This window comes from Pseudochaenichthys georgianus, chromosome 22 (assembly GCF_902827115.2).
Source record: "Pseudochaenichthys georgianus chromosome 22, fPseGeo1.2, whole genome shotgun sequence".
Lineage (NCBI taxonomy): Eukaryota > Metazoa > Chordata > Actinopteri > Perciformes > Channichthyidae > Pseudochaenichthys > Pseudochaenichthys georgianus.
The window spans coordinates 24115679-24130578 of record NC_047524.1 but is presented as its reverse complement, the minus strand read 5'-3'; the positions used below and the strand labels follow the sequence as shown (position 1 = coordinate 24130578).

Here is a 14900-nt window from a genome sequence, read left to right as displayed (position 1 = left end):
CATTGGGGATGATAAAATCCAGCGGGAGCTCGACGGAACAACAAGAAATGTAAAAGTGTTCCAGGATGTCTCTGCACAGATGTCCGAACGCGGATTTTCAAGGACTTTCCTGCAGTGTAGGGAAAAACTTAAAAAGATGAAGAGTGAATATCGCATAATAAAGGACAACAATAACACGAGTGGTGCGGGTCGCAAACAATGGATGTGGTTCGACTTGTTGGACCAGATTTACGGCCATAGACCGGCCAACGTTGGGAGGGAGGGAGGCCTGGACTCTGCAACGGCTTTACTGGAGTCCCTGCAAGGTACGCTCACTTCTAACAAATAAGTCTATTTTATCCTTACATTAATGTTCGACAACCCATGCTTTTATGGAGCCCCGAAGAGCTACATAGCTACATAGCTAGTCTATTGTTTGCTAACACCATATGTGCCATTGTTTACGTTCAGTTTTTCTTTTCTATAGTTGTTGTTGCTATTTAGTATTGTGCTGCAGTAGTCTATTGTTTGCTAACACCATATGTGCCATTGTTTACGTTCAGTTTTTCTTTTCTATAGTTGTTGTTGCTATTTAGTATTGTGCTGCAGTAGTTTGTGGAATTAACAAGTCATTTTGCTGTTCTAGATGATTACATTGGGACTTGTGAGGAGGAACATTCCCGAACAACGGGTGATGGCAGTGTTCCGTCCACATCGTCATTGAATCCAGAACGGACCCCAGCTCGACCACAGACACCAGCCGAAGACCCTAACCCGACTCAACCACCAACACCGAGTGCCATCACGACACCGCAGCGTGTGGTTCTAGGTAAGAAATAGAAATGGCAAAACGACTGGAATTGTGTTTTGTTTTTTTAAACCTTGGATCATCCATCGTCAGTAATTAAAATAAGCTATACCACTGTGTGGAAATGCTCTGTTACAAGTAAAGTCTTAGCTAGTAAGCAGCTAGTACAGTTGTGTGTGACATCCAATCATATACATATATTTATATTCATTATCAACAGGCTGGACATAATGTAATTCACTTTCACAATCACTGTAAACATCTAGGGCCAGAACTTTCTTTAGTTCACCTTACTGTTGTTCTGTTTATACATGTTATTCTTATATCCTTGTGTGACCTGTACCTGTCCTGTGTTTTTTCCTTATTGCTAATTATTATCTTATGGTCACCCAGGCAAGAGGAAACGAGGAGGAGAGGATCGGGCCCAGCGGCACCATGAACAGCACATGGCCAAGCTGGAATGGCACCTGGACTGGGCCAAAGCGTCTGCTGAGCGGAGATGGGAGTTGGATGCGGCCTTGAGAAGGGAGGAGGCAAGGGAGGAGGCCACCTTGAGAAGGGAGGAGGCCGCCTTGAGAAGGGAGGAGGCCGCTCAAACAGAGACCTTCAACCTAGCCTTCCTGCGCACTCTTGGCGAGGTGCTAGGGGGACTGGGCAGCCGACGTGGCCCGTCTCCTCCTCGTCCAACTTAAAATAACCTTAATAGTTATTGTACATATTATATATTTTTTTCTAGTTACTTTTTAAATTTGTACTTTCTTGTTTATTTATGTTCTTTAAAATGTTCATTTTATTTGTACAATGCCATGTATGCTGGCTGCAATACAGTTTATAATTTTTAATATGTATTGTTTAATGGCATGCCTTTTTGATACACCATTTTTTTTTTTGTATACTGCCATCATTAAAGTACTTCTTTGACTTATCTTATCTCTTGTTGATAATGAATGGCACCCAACAGAAAAAAATCAGATTCACATAATCTTTATTTAGAGAAGATATAAACATACATGAATTTATAAAGGAATAACAAACACCATCAGTTAGGAAAAAGCCCCTTAGTTTTAAGAGATTTAAAGCAAGAAATTGAGTTTGCTAGCTTGAGGTCCTCCTCTAAAACATTATTACATGTTTATTTTGTAATAGTATTAAGAATACATGATAAATATATAATACATGTAGACATTTCTCAATTGTAATACCCTCGTTCTACTAGACTCAAACAACACATTCCTTATATATTTCAAAGACGAGAGAACAAAAGAAACCTATAACGCATTCAAGCATGCTTTTAACATGTCTAGAAGAAAGATTGAGGTTATATTTTAATATATTTTATATTGTGGATACTTTAGCCTCCATCCAAGTTTACAATTGTCCACACTATTTTACACTTGCATTTATGAATATAGTTTTGCTGTGTTTTACACTTTAGTATTTATGTTTATAGTTAGCTTTGATATTCGCTTAATTGATTAGAAAGATTTTCTTTTCATGATCTGATATTTCCTCAAATGTTATTATGGGGCAGTACTTACTGGTGCTTGAATTTCAAATATTCAATTCAGATAATATTTGTTTAAAACATTTGACAAACACATGTATATGAAAAAAAAAAGGATTTATTTATGTTCAATACAATGAATACAATACAATGCATATTTAGATATTCAGGTAGCGCCCTCCTCCTCTGCACCTTGAGCCGCTGCTACCCCAGGCTCTGCGGCTGCTGGTGCATTCCACCCATCATCATAGTCCTCTCCATGACTCTCGCAGAGGTTATGCAGAGCACAGCATGTTAGCACCATGGATTTCACAAGTTTCACATCACAGTCATTTCTTTTCATGAGGCAACGCCACCTTCCCTTCAGTCTACCAAATGCGTTCTCAACCACAACCCGTGCGCTGCAAATTTTCTTGTTGTATACCACATGTTCTGCTGTCAGCCGTCCAGTGTCTGGGAAGGGTTTTAAGAGCCAGCGTTGCAAGGGATAGGCATTGTCTCCAAGCATGTAATAGCCAGCATTCACCCCACCAATGTCCCTGGTGCAATGTGGAAAGTAGTTGCCACGACTGGCTAACTCCCACAATGAGGACAGCCTCAAAACCCGAGCGTCATGCATGCTCCCAGGCATTCCTGCAAACACATTCCAGAAATGTCCCTTTCCATCTACAACTCCTTGAAGGATGATGGAGTGCCAGCCTTTCCGGTTGAAATAGTCACAGTGGTATTCCTGTGGTGCCAAGATGGGTATGTGTGATCCATCAATAGCACCTACGCACTGAGGGAGCCCCCACCTGTTCTCAGTGTAGGCAGCCATTTCTGCAAACTTCTGCCAGTCTGGTGAACGAATTAGTTCCGGTACTAACAACGCCTCTGCAGCAGCACAGAAGTCTCGCACACACCGGCACACAGTGGTGTTGCTCACTCCGAAAAGATGTCCAATGCTTCTCTACTCTGAGCCGGTAGCAAGCTTCCACAGTGCGATGGCCACTCTCTTCTTTAGAGGTATACACACGCGGAATGTTGTGTCCCGTCTCTCCATCGCTGGTCGCAGTTTGTTGCACAGGTAGGTGTATGTTTCCTCAGACATCCTGAAGTTATCCACCCACTGAGTGTGTGTGAAAGATGGAACAATCACAGACCACCACTCGGTAGCTCGGTCGAGCATCCAAACACATGGATGCGGCGACGTAACTTCTGAAATACACAAACAAAAGCATACATATTTTAATACGTAAAAGTGGTAGCTACAATTAATTAAATATTTGAAACACTTTGGTCGTATTGTGAGCGTGAGCCTAAACACATGGCTAGTTAGCGAACGTTAGCTTACCGAGTAGTAAGTCCTGTTGTAGTCTCTGCAGCGTTGTAGGACTTCCACAACTCTCTCGTCAGCTTCTTCTGTATCTCGTCTTGCTATACGCAGCCTACTTTGAAACATCACTTTCCTGCTTGCTGTGATCACTTTCCTGCTTGCTGTGATCACTTTCCTTCTTGCTGTGATAACAAGCCACACACCAAGAAACAAGTAAACGATCGCTTCCACATCCTCCATTGTTGTGTGTGTTTTGTGAGTTGTGTCGCATTGAAGATGACGCCACTGCAGTTTTACCCAGCGTCGCTCCGCCCAAAAAGCCCGCCAAAAAGCTGATCGCCCCGCCTACACTGCGTTGCTACCAAGCGGCAAACTCTGGGGCAGAGCCGGGAAGCCAATACGGAAGTGCCACACACTGCAGTTCATATATGGCCGATAGGCGATGGCTGCAGAAAGGAGCAATTTCCATAGACCCCCATGTTAAAATGCCCAACTTTACAGCAGAAAAAAACATGTTTCTCTCCCTGGCTCCATACATTTTATTATCGATATAGTTAGATTCCACCTTCATGATTATGGATCTGTGAGTGAATTGTTTTCTAACGCGACCCTTTTATTTATATTAGGTCTTAAAGTGTGTGCATAAATTAGGGCGTGGTCACATTGAGTGACGGCTCTGTCAAGTGCCTGCCGCTGTTAGCTTCTTGTCTCTCCGCTAGCTGCTCCGTGAAGCTACAGGGACTCTGCCTGCTCAGCTCATCCAGGAAACACAACTTGTAGCCGGCCGTGATTGTTTGTTCTTCATGCTTATATATCGGACTATTGTGACTCGATCTGCGGTTAAAACAGACGGTGCATGAATGCGGTAAGTAAAATTTGAGTGCTTTATTTATGTGTTAATGATTTTAATCAGCTACGTAATGAATAGTAAGGCTTGGGTTAGCATGTAAGCTAGTGGTAGCTACATCGGTGCTAACGATGCTAATCGTAGCCTCCAACTTAAAATCATAGACTGTGTAGTGCCGAGAGATATGGAGTCAGAGGCGGTGCATCGAAGGTGCAAAAGGGAACTTTAATGAGGAGCAGAAAAGGACATGTTGTCGGGTGGCAGCCCGGGTCGACAAGAGAGAGAGCCAAGAGGGCACACCTGTCCGTGTGGGAACAATAACCGCAACTGTAGTTCCAAGTTTGAATTATGTCCCAGTGGTTAAATAGGTGGTCACCACACAAGCCCCCCCAGAATTCAAACATGGCAAAAAAATATATCCCCACGTCCGTGGAGGAAACATCACAAGGGCCGAGGAGGGTGGGGCCGCAGGTGAGGACCGGGCCATGGAACGGGCCACGAAAGGGGGCCGCAGGAGAGGGCAGGGGCCCTAACGAGGGCGAGGGCACCCACACCGGGGACGGGCCGTCGTAAGGGGTTGTTAGCCGTCGGTAGCTGCTAGTTGTCGTTAGCTGTTAGCCGTTGTTAGCTGTTAGCTGTCGTTGTTAGCCGTCGGTAGCTGCTAGCCGTTAGCTGTAGTGGTTAGCTGTTAGCTGGTGTCGACGGCCGCTAGCCGGAAGCCGTTAGCTGGCTGCCATGGGTAGCTGCTAGCCGTCGTTAGCCCCTCGTGGTTAGCCGCTAGTCGTCGTCAGCCCGCGCAGCCAGGACGTGCAGCCGCACGCCCCGAAGAAACAAGCCCACGAGGTAGCAATCGGTTTGCTGGTCGACCCAGCAGGTCGTGCATCGTCCCCCTGCTGGTTGGAAAGCCGATGCAGGAACGGCAAGCAACGTTCCCAGCTCTTCTGCGGTGCGCGCACCGAGCCTCAGTCCGCGTGCCGGTGGCAGCCACGGACGATTCCAAAAATCCCCGGCATTTCGAGAAAGAAACATGAGTTCCTTTTGCCGTGTTCGGGTCCGTCCCGGAAACTTCTCGAGACTTGTCAGGGTCACCAGTGTAGTGCCGAGAGATATGGAGTCAGAGGCGGTGCATCGAAGGTGCAAAAGGGAACTTTAATGAGGAGCAGAAAAGGACATGTTGTCGGGTCGCAGCCCGGGTCGACAAGAGAGAGAGCCAAGAGGGCACACCTATTTATAGGTAACCCATAACATGTCCGTGTGGGAACAATAACCGCAACTGTAGTTCCAAGTTTGAATTATGTCCCAGTGGTTAAATAGGTGGTCACCACAACTGTATATATAAAGGTTAAAACGAAATAGACAAGTGTTAAGTGGGATAATACTGTTGAACAAACGGCTTCTGTTTGAGGTTGATAAAATAAGGTTACATCCTTGTAACTTAGAGATATTTTATTATGTAGGTAGAACTGGATGCATATAAGGTTAATTTAAATTGGCTATGCTCAAGTATGTAGACAAGCTAATGTCGAAGTAGTTATGTGAAATCAACCTCACAATAAGATGTGTGTATATTACAATTATTAATGTCATATTTCAAGATGATTACTTAGATATTACAATATGGTTGATTGAGCTGGAGTTCATTATTGAGCTTACACGTTAACGTCACAGTCATCTGAAGAACGAACCCAAACCTTGTTGTTTTTATTAATTGCATTACCAAATGGGTATCAAATAAACAGTAAGCATTGGTAACACAACTTCCAAAGTTACAGTAAAATAAAAAGGACCCTGACTCGGACAATACACAATCCAACATGTTCAACAGCAGAGAATCAGTTATATTGTTTTTACACATGGTACTTTACATATATATATATATATATATATATATATCTGTTTGTTTAAGCTGTCCAGGTGATGCAGACAGGCTGGACCAGAGAGTGAGAGACAGAACTGGACTCCTCACAGCAGTGAACTTCAGCTCAGGTACAAAGACTCTTTTTTCATACTGTACAAAAATCAAGAAATATATTGGTTTAAATGAATGAAGTATTGACTTGAATACACTGATATACATTCCAATAAACAATACTAAATACTAGATCACCTACACATCAGTTAAGTTGAGGGTTTATTCCATGCAAAAAGTTACAATTAGATATTTAGCAATATGACTTTGTCAGCTCTCTAATTTAATGTATTGAAGGCAAAGATATTTAACACATAGTGAGAACTGCTACTATTTATCTCTCAATATTGTCTGTAAAACGTGGTAAAAGTTATTCTTTCAGTGAGAAAACAGAGCAAGCTTCTACAGTTGCACTACGTTTTGTAACAATTAAATATTATTTTGATAATAACATATATTTAAATGTTGATGAACTTCATACTGTTCATTCATAATCTGATTGCTCACTGTTAAAATAAAATAAAAACATTACAATTACAAAATAATTATATCTACAGCCCCTAAACACACAAACACACCGCTTTCATAAATAACACACTTGTTCTGCAATAATATGTTTTATGTTTCCTGTCATTTTTGTTAGGAAAGGACATGCCTGAAAGACACGACATTTTCTCCTTCTCTGAGGGTCAAGAAGAACATCCAAGACGAACATTAAAAGCTGATGTTATGAGATTTTAAGACCAGTACAGGACATTCACTAAGAAACTACTTGTATTGTAAAAACAGTCAGCTATTTCCACATCTACACTCCATCCACTGATTATTTCTATTTGCCTCACTTTATGAGCTTCACATCACTTGTGTCTTGTACCGCAGAGTTTGCAACGTCACAAATAAATGGGGCCAATCTTCAGTCAGATGGGAATGTGTAATCTAACATTTTCAGTAAGAATAATGGACAAAAGGAATGCAAATACAAATACAATTTATTGAAATGTGAACCAAAAGTTAATCAAATGTTTTAAATAAAAAGCACATATGGACAGAAGGTGTAAACCTATCAAATGTATAAGTAAACACATTAAGTCAAATAACGTGACAGACTAGGCCTGTGCAGTTGGTATCAGCTTTGCCCAGCATGGGCTCCTCCATCAGGCCTGGATCTTCTCGCAGAGGAAAGACCCTCAGTCCTCTCCACACCAACAGACAGGACGTCCATCACACAGAGGTTTCTCCCTGAAGTCTCTGCTGCTCTCTGGACACCAGGCTGTCTCAATCCGTCCACACTGAATATGAGAGGGGGGAAATGAAAATAATAAATGCTTTAGACAATAAGAAACATAAAGTTGACTGTTGAGTTGCTCAGTTTTTTTAGATTGTCAATACTATTACTGTATAACTAATATCTCATGTTAAGAGGCACATTCAAATAAAGATTGGTCTTTAAATACATTTTGTCTTTTGAATTGGTTGTCTAAAGTCAAGGATCTAGAACTGGTACTTAGTTTGAATAATACAGTCTGGTTATAATGCTGTTTGGAGGAGGCATCACAGGTAAGAGCACTAACTAGCTACCATCACATGTACCTTAGCTTGACTTAAATGTATTAAACGTATAGTTAAGTGATATCAAAATATAAATAACTAATGTCATGCAAACATTAATATTTGCTTGATTCCAGTGTTGAATTTAGCACAATTACATACAAACGTTAAGGGGTTTTAAGATTCTGAAGTATTATGCTAAAAACTCAATAACTTAGATTATAATTTATAGTTTTGCTGAATAGTTTCAAGGCCGCTTACCTTAGAAACGATGGGGAGCATGTTAGCTTAGCTTGGTAGCTTCAGCTAGCTCTGGAACTTCCAGCTCGGTGGCAGCAGGTCCCGCCTCGGCTCCGCCTCTTTGCCCTTATTTGGAGCAGGCTGGAGAAGGCGGGAGTTGAACTCTGACGTAACTGTTGAGCCGTTAGTGGCCGACTCCGCCTACTAAGGGCTTCACGGCAACTCTGCAGAATCCTATGGGTGACGTCACGGACCCTACGTCCATTTATATATACAGTCTATGGTTGCTACCCCAGGTCCTAAACTGTAATGGAAATGCGCCACGGCCTCGGCCGGCCAGCGAGGCAGCCCGAGGCCTGAGCGAGGACGCTTAGGGACGCTTAAACGGGGCTACCCCGTTGCAGTGGAAATGCGTCAATAGATTGTTTTGAAGTGTTCATTGAATCTCCAGGGAACCTTAAAGCTCGTGCCCAAGTCTGGTCAAATTATAAGCGTCACACCACTATGACGTTTCTTATTGGATGTAACCCACTTAGTGCCATTTGTTTTCTGTCTGATGCCTGGGGTGGGAGGGTGAGCGATGTGGAACTAGTACATCAAAGCGGATTCTTGACTAAATGTGACCATCACCCGGGTGACCAAGTTCTAGCGGATAGGGGGTTTACAATGAAGGAAGAGTTTGCGGGTATTGCTGGTGTAGAGCTGCTCACACCAGCATTCACTAAAGGGCAGAGTCAATTACCAGCCAAAGATCTTGAATCCTCTAGGAAATTGTCATCGGTGAGAATTCATATTGAGCGTGTGATTGGCCTAATGAAAAATCGTTTTGTTATTTTGCAAGGCACTTTGCCGATTCGACATATTAAATCTCTGAAGGATGAGGCAGATCAGGTAGACAAATCAAGTGCAGATAAGATAGTTGGGGTATGTGCAATTTTGACTAACCTTGGGGGTGGGATTGTATACAAGGAATTAATTTGTATGTGTGGTTGCTAGTTCACATGCTTACATTTAGAGTTGACCATGTTATATTTTGTATGTTGATTCTGTGATACTTTACCTAGGATTCCATCCATATTTTCTGTATTATTTTCTTTGTTCAAATATTGACCTGGTGTCTTTGTATAAGAGTTTCATGGATTTGTTTGTGTTCCATAAATAATACATGTTGCCAACACTATCGTTTAAATTGTAATTTCATCTGGGCTTATGAAGGACTACAATGATCCACAATATGAGATCACATACGAGCAGAATTAATAATCCTTCTCGGATATAAACATTTATTAAACATAACATGAACACACATTTATAAACATGGTAGAATTGGATATACTACACATACTTTGAAAAACTATACTACACATACTTTGAAAAACATGGCAGAATTGGATATACTACACATACTTTGAAAAACTATACTACACATACTTTGAAAAACATGGCAGAATTGGATATACTACACATACTTTGAAAAACTATACTACACATACTTTGAAAAACATCGCAGAATTGGATATACTACACATACTTTGAAAAACATGGCAGAATTGGATATACTACACATACTTTGAAAAACTATACTACACATACTTTGAAAAACGTTCACTGTCGAAACGTTCACTGTCTCCTTTGTCGCTTTCTCTTGGTGTTGCTCGACTTGCAATTGTCGCAGTACCACGTTTTGGACTTAGGCTCCTTGGTAATGCCAACGCAAGCCCAGTGGAACCATTGGTGTGTGCATTTGTCATCATCACACCCTAGCATGGGTACACTATCTGCGGATCCACACGAACAATAACCCTGCTTGTTGCCATGTTCAGTTTGCTTAGTACCCAGTTCCAACTTTCTGAACAACAGCTCAGGGCGAATATGTCCCTCCCAAAATGCTGTTAAAACAGGCACAGAAGTTAGGGTGTACTCCTTGTCAGGGAAAACTGTGCATACATGACCCCCAGTGGGCAGCCACACAAGGAAGTCGCAATAGCTTGCACCAGTCACATACATTTGATGTTGCGTTTGCGTGTAGTACTGGTGTGACTCCTTGAGCTCGAGATTCTGGTCTAGACAACTGTCTTTCTCCTTGCTCATTTCTTCTACACTCATCTCACGAAATTTAAATGGACACTTTATCTCCAACACGCCCATCCCATGACACGAGCATGCCAGCATGGCACCTGGAGAGGCAGCGAGAAAAGGCTGCTCCCTTTTGATGAGGAGTCCACAGTTGTTGACTTTGAGATCACTGTGCACTGAAGAGATGGCCCCGTCAGCATACTGCTGCCTGGCAACTTGTTCATGTTCGTTCCCCCACACAATTGCAGTCCTCTTCAAGTTTGATGGCCTGTCACAACATATGGATTTTATGAGGTACTGTGACGGCTTTGTAGTGCTGGTGCGAAGAACAGAGTGGGAAACGGATGAGGTGATTCGACCAGCCCTCTGCTCGTACCACACCAAAGACTTGGACTGCAGCTTGGTGACATTACCAATATGCTCCACATCTTTGTGGTCAAGTTTCATAGTTTGTGTGGCAGCACTGTACACCTCATCAAGGGAATTGAAACCCTCCACACCTCTGTAAAGGGACCGCAGCCCTGGAGGGACTTTCTGTGAGGGTACAACAGCTTTCTTTGGGGCGAAGTTTGAAGAAGTCGAGCCGAAGAGGCTGAGCCCAACTGGCATGACTGGATTGGAGGCAGCAAGAAGGGACATAAGGAAGTCTTCAAATACATCAGAGGAGACGGGTTGGGGGTCTGCTCGACGAGCTGGCGCGTTGTTGGCAACCACCTTCTCTTTGGGCTTATCACCATAAAAGTTGATGTCGGCCACTCGAGCTGGTTGCACACCTTTCATGCTCGCCTCGTTCCATGTGCAGAGAACATCAGTGTAGGCATGATCTCTTGCTCCGCCGACTCTGACGATCATCTCCACCTTGTAGCGCAGACCTCCAATATGGGAGCATGACTCACCAAGCCTATAGACACACACATAAATCAACACATACATTATTATTATTATTATTATTATTATTATTAACGTAAAAGTTCAACAAACTACAAGTCAATATTCTGGCATTGTTTTCTGTGAGAAAGACATCCACCAAAGGTGAAATGTTTTCATATTTCCAATGATTCCTATGTAATTTAATTGTTTTCAAAAAACAATATACAACCAGAATATGTTCATAGTAAACATTTAGTTTCTACATACTGGAATCTACATACCCAACTTTGCAGTCATAGTGAGCAGCAACCACATCGCCACGCTGGGTAACGGCTGCCCATGGATGATGCGGTGGTTCATTAACACGGAATGACGGTGTCACGTCAGCTCTCAGGACAGTGAGGGTTGTGTCATCAGGAATGATATGCCTCACTGTCTGCACCCAACCAGATTCCAGCAGCTTGTAGGAGTCTAGTGCTTTGTAGTTTTTCATCGCTTCTCTAGTGTGGACACCTTGTTGAAACACAAAGGTAAAACATACACTGTCACCTTATAATTAAACATCAAACATAGTAGGATATACTACCTTTGATTTGACAGCTGGTAAGCATCAATGTAAGGCTTAACACAGTGACAATAGCTACAATGCTGGTAGTACCAAATTATATCAATGGCCAATGATGAGGTTATGTTTACAGGCCCTAGACTAGTCAGAATACCTTTATTAGTCCCACAGAGGGGACATTTGCATCGTTACAGCAGGAAAGAGCCACAGACAGCTTAATGTTACCTATGTTAAGAAAAAAGTACTAAGTTATGATATAATAAAATATAATAAAAAAAGTGAGAAGTAAGAAAAAAATATACTTTCCAAAATAAAAATCCTGTAACAGTCTTGATGTTGCTAAGCTTCCTGTAGCCTACTGAATATCATAGTCTATTGCCTTATTCAATATCTAGTCAACTCTAAAATACCACATATATGCAATGGCATGATAATATTATTGTGACAAGTGGGGTATTCACCTGGTGTTTCCAGAAGATACACATAGATGTTGCCAAAATCCACCGGAGGCCACTTTCGAGGGTCATTTTCCCATAAATCTGCAGGAAGTCTGTAAGGGCAATCAGACAACCCACACAGCTCTAGTTTACGCCAGTAACGACTGAGACCACATCCCTCAAGTCCAGAGATATAATCCGAAGACATAGGCCTACAGCGATTTCTTCAGAATAGAAATAGAAATAGAAAAACGATTGCGCTCTGCCTGGTTATGTTAGCTAGCTGTTTAGCTTTGCACCTCCAGCAAAATGGCGTATTTTCGTCACTGTGTGTGAAAGAATCTTGGAAGGAGCCAGGATACCCACTGTTGGAGATATATATATCTCTTTTTATTATTTAATAGTTTAACATTTATTTTCTTGCTGTTTATAGTGTTTATTATTATCATTTATGTATTCTTAGTTAGCGTCATAAGTTAAAGTAGTTTCTATGCTTTTATTTTGAAGGCATGTTTTGGGCACTGGGTGATTAGAGCACCTGGTGTAATTGTATATATTGGAGACAGGTGGGTGGTGGGAGCCAGAGCACTAGTAGGCAAACGGTTTAAAGCCACAGGGTGTTTCAAGCTACACAAGGGAAAGCCATAGGAAAGGCTCAAGGAAAGAGATATAGGAAACCTGTTCATTGTATTTTGTTATAGGAATAAAATGCACAACGGAGAATCTTGTCTGGACCTGGATCATTGCCCTGCGTAAGATCCGCTAACTACTGCCTCAGCGGCTGTTAAGTTAACTATCTGTTTTAGTTCTATATGATTTTGGCCGCTACAAAGTAAAACACCGTTTTGTCCATAGTTACTATGTTTTGATTTTGTTTATTAAATATCCTTACAACTATATTGCTTCAACATGGACTTTCTTTTCGAAAACGCGTCACAGTTTAAAGCCAAGTTTAGCCTCTCGGCGACTCAAATGTAACTGGGTATTGAGCCGCCACACCCACAAAGGTGTTGATGAAGGCCCTTCCCATCAATTATTGCCTATGATGGAAAGAGCTTTCTGCCAAGGTAATCCTGGCACTTGGGTCCTTTTGGGAGTCTTTATGCAGACATGGCAGCCATCAATGGCATCCACATACCTGAAGAACAGGAGGCCGTGCAATGCTTTTGCCAACCTCATCCTGTGCTTCAGCGGTTGGCCGTGGGATGACGTCCTGGCAAAGGGATTCCATTTTCTTGGCTCTAGTTAGCACCAATCTGCAGATTGTAGGCACCATTCTGAAACCATTTTGTATGTTTTTTGGCAACCAGTAGACTGAGACATGGCCGTATCCACCATTGAGGTCACCGAGGTCCGGACCTCGGTAATTTTTTCCGAGCTGTGTATACAAAACTTGTGATATAATTGCAGTAAAAGGGATTATTTGAAGTACTTCCATTTACTGCCGATGGGGGCGCTGCATAACTACATAGCCTCGATTAAAGCAAACAGAAGAAGACGACATGTATCAACGTTGGTATCAACAAACCACCGCAGCCCGGACTTGAACCGGAGCAGTGGAGGAGTGATGAGGTATCTGGAGATCTGAGTCCAGCGGGCTGCTTGTGTTTCTGTTCTTCAGGACATCATATGACCAGCAGATCCTGTGTGAACGCTCTACGTTAGTCAGTGGACGTCCGACAACATGCACACTAACTTATATTGCAGCTATAGGCTATACTTTGGTTTAAATTGCGTGAATAAACTAGTTGGAGAGCTAACATTAATTACATTCATCCAATGTCAGAAGGATTACCTTTTAACAAACGTTGTAATGCTTTTCTTTCATTTAAATTTGAGTAAAACATTGAAGATATAACATTTTATGGTTTTCTTTTTACACTGACTCAGATATAATGAAAAGACTACGTCAGTCGAAGCTCAGCTTTGGTAAGGAAGAGACAGGACAGGCAGAGAGAAAGGGAGAGAGAGAAAGTGATGGAAGTCAGGGAGGAACAGTCACACAAAAGAATGTCGGCTTAATAACCCCATCTATCTATAACGTAGTCTTCATTTACAATATAGACAATAGGCATAATTTTAAAACAACATATATCTTTGTTATGTCATAACATACAATTGTATAAAACACAATTTGCTTACATCTTTGTTCTCTTTTGAGAATCAAACAAAACAGATTTAAAGTTAAAATAAATAATGCAAACAAACAAATGAAATGAACTAAATTGCTGAATTGCTTTTAATTCACTGACAGGAGCGACAAATGAGGAGGAGCAAAAAGTGAACAACGAGGGAGAGATTGAACAAAGAGAAAGAGTAGAGGACAGAGAGAGTTATGAACAGGAAGAAGACATAGAGACTAAAGAAGATGGAAGAGAGGGGGCAGGTTATGGAAAGGAGAGAGACATGGAAAATGAATGTTGACAATGTTGTGTGATCATTTTAGCCTCTTCTGCATGTCCAGATCATTAATAGTAACAATCAACTAATTGTTATGCATTACACTTTAAAAAAGAATTGATGCTGCAGCCCACTGACATGGTTTGAAATCAATATATTATCCAATTTGTGACCCCCCATAGGACTTAAAAAGCACCTAACTAGATCATGAAAATCCCAAAAATCTCGGCATGTTTGGACCTCGGTATTTAGGAAATCCTGGATATGGCCCTGGACTGAGATCAGCAAACATACCTCATGTAACCAGCAGTGTTCTTTGATGGCAGAATCCTCAAGAGGGGCTCCATGGACTGTCACCCCAGCCTTCAGTCGGCATTCAGGTCCTTCTGACCATCCAATATC

The 14900-nt window shown here is 42.0% G+C and overlaps 1 long non-coding RNA gene across 1 annotated transcript; it reads left to right on the top strand.

Moving 5' to 3' along the window:
* Positions 1–221: 221 nt before the first annotated feature.
* Positions 222–1228, top strand: LOC139436019 (uncharacterized). Its single transcript, XR_011645224.1, has 3 exons — positions 222–305; positions 626–808; positions 1181–1228. It is a non-coding gene; the product is annotated as an uncharacterized lncRNA (long non-coding RNA).
* Positions 1229–14900: the final 13672 nt, after the last annotated feature.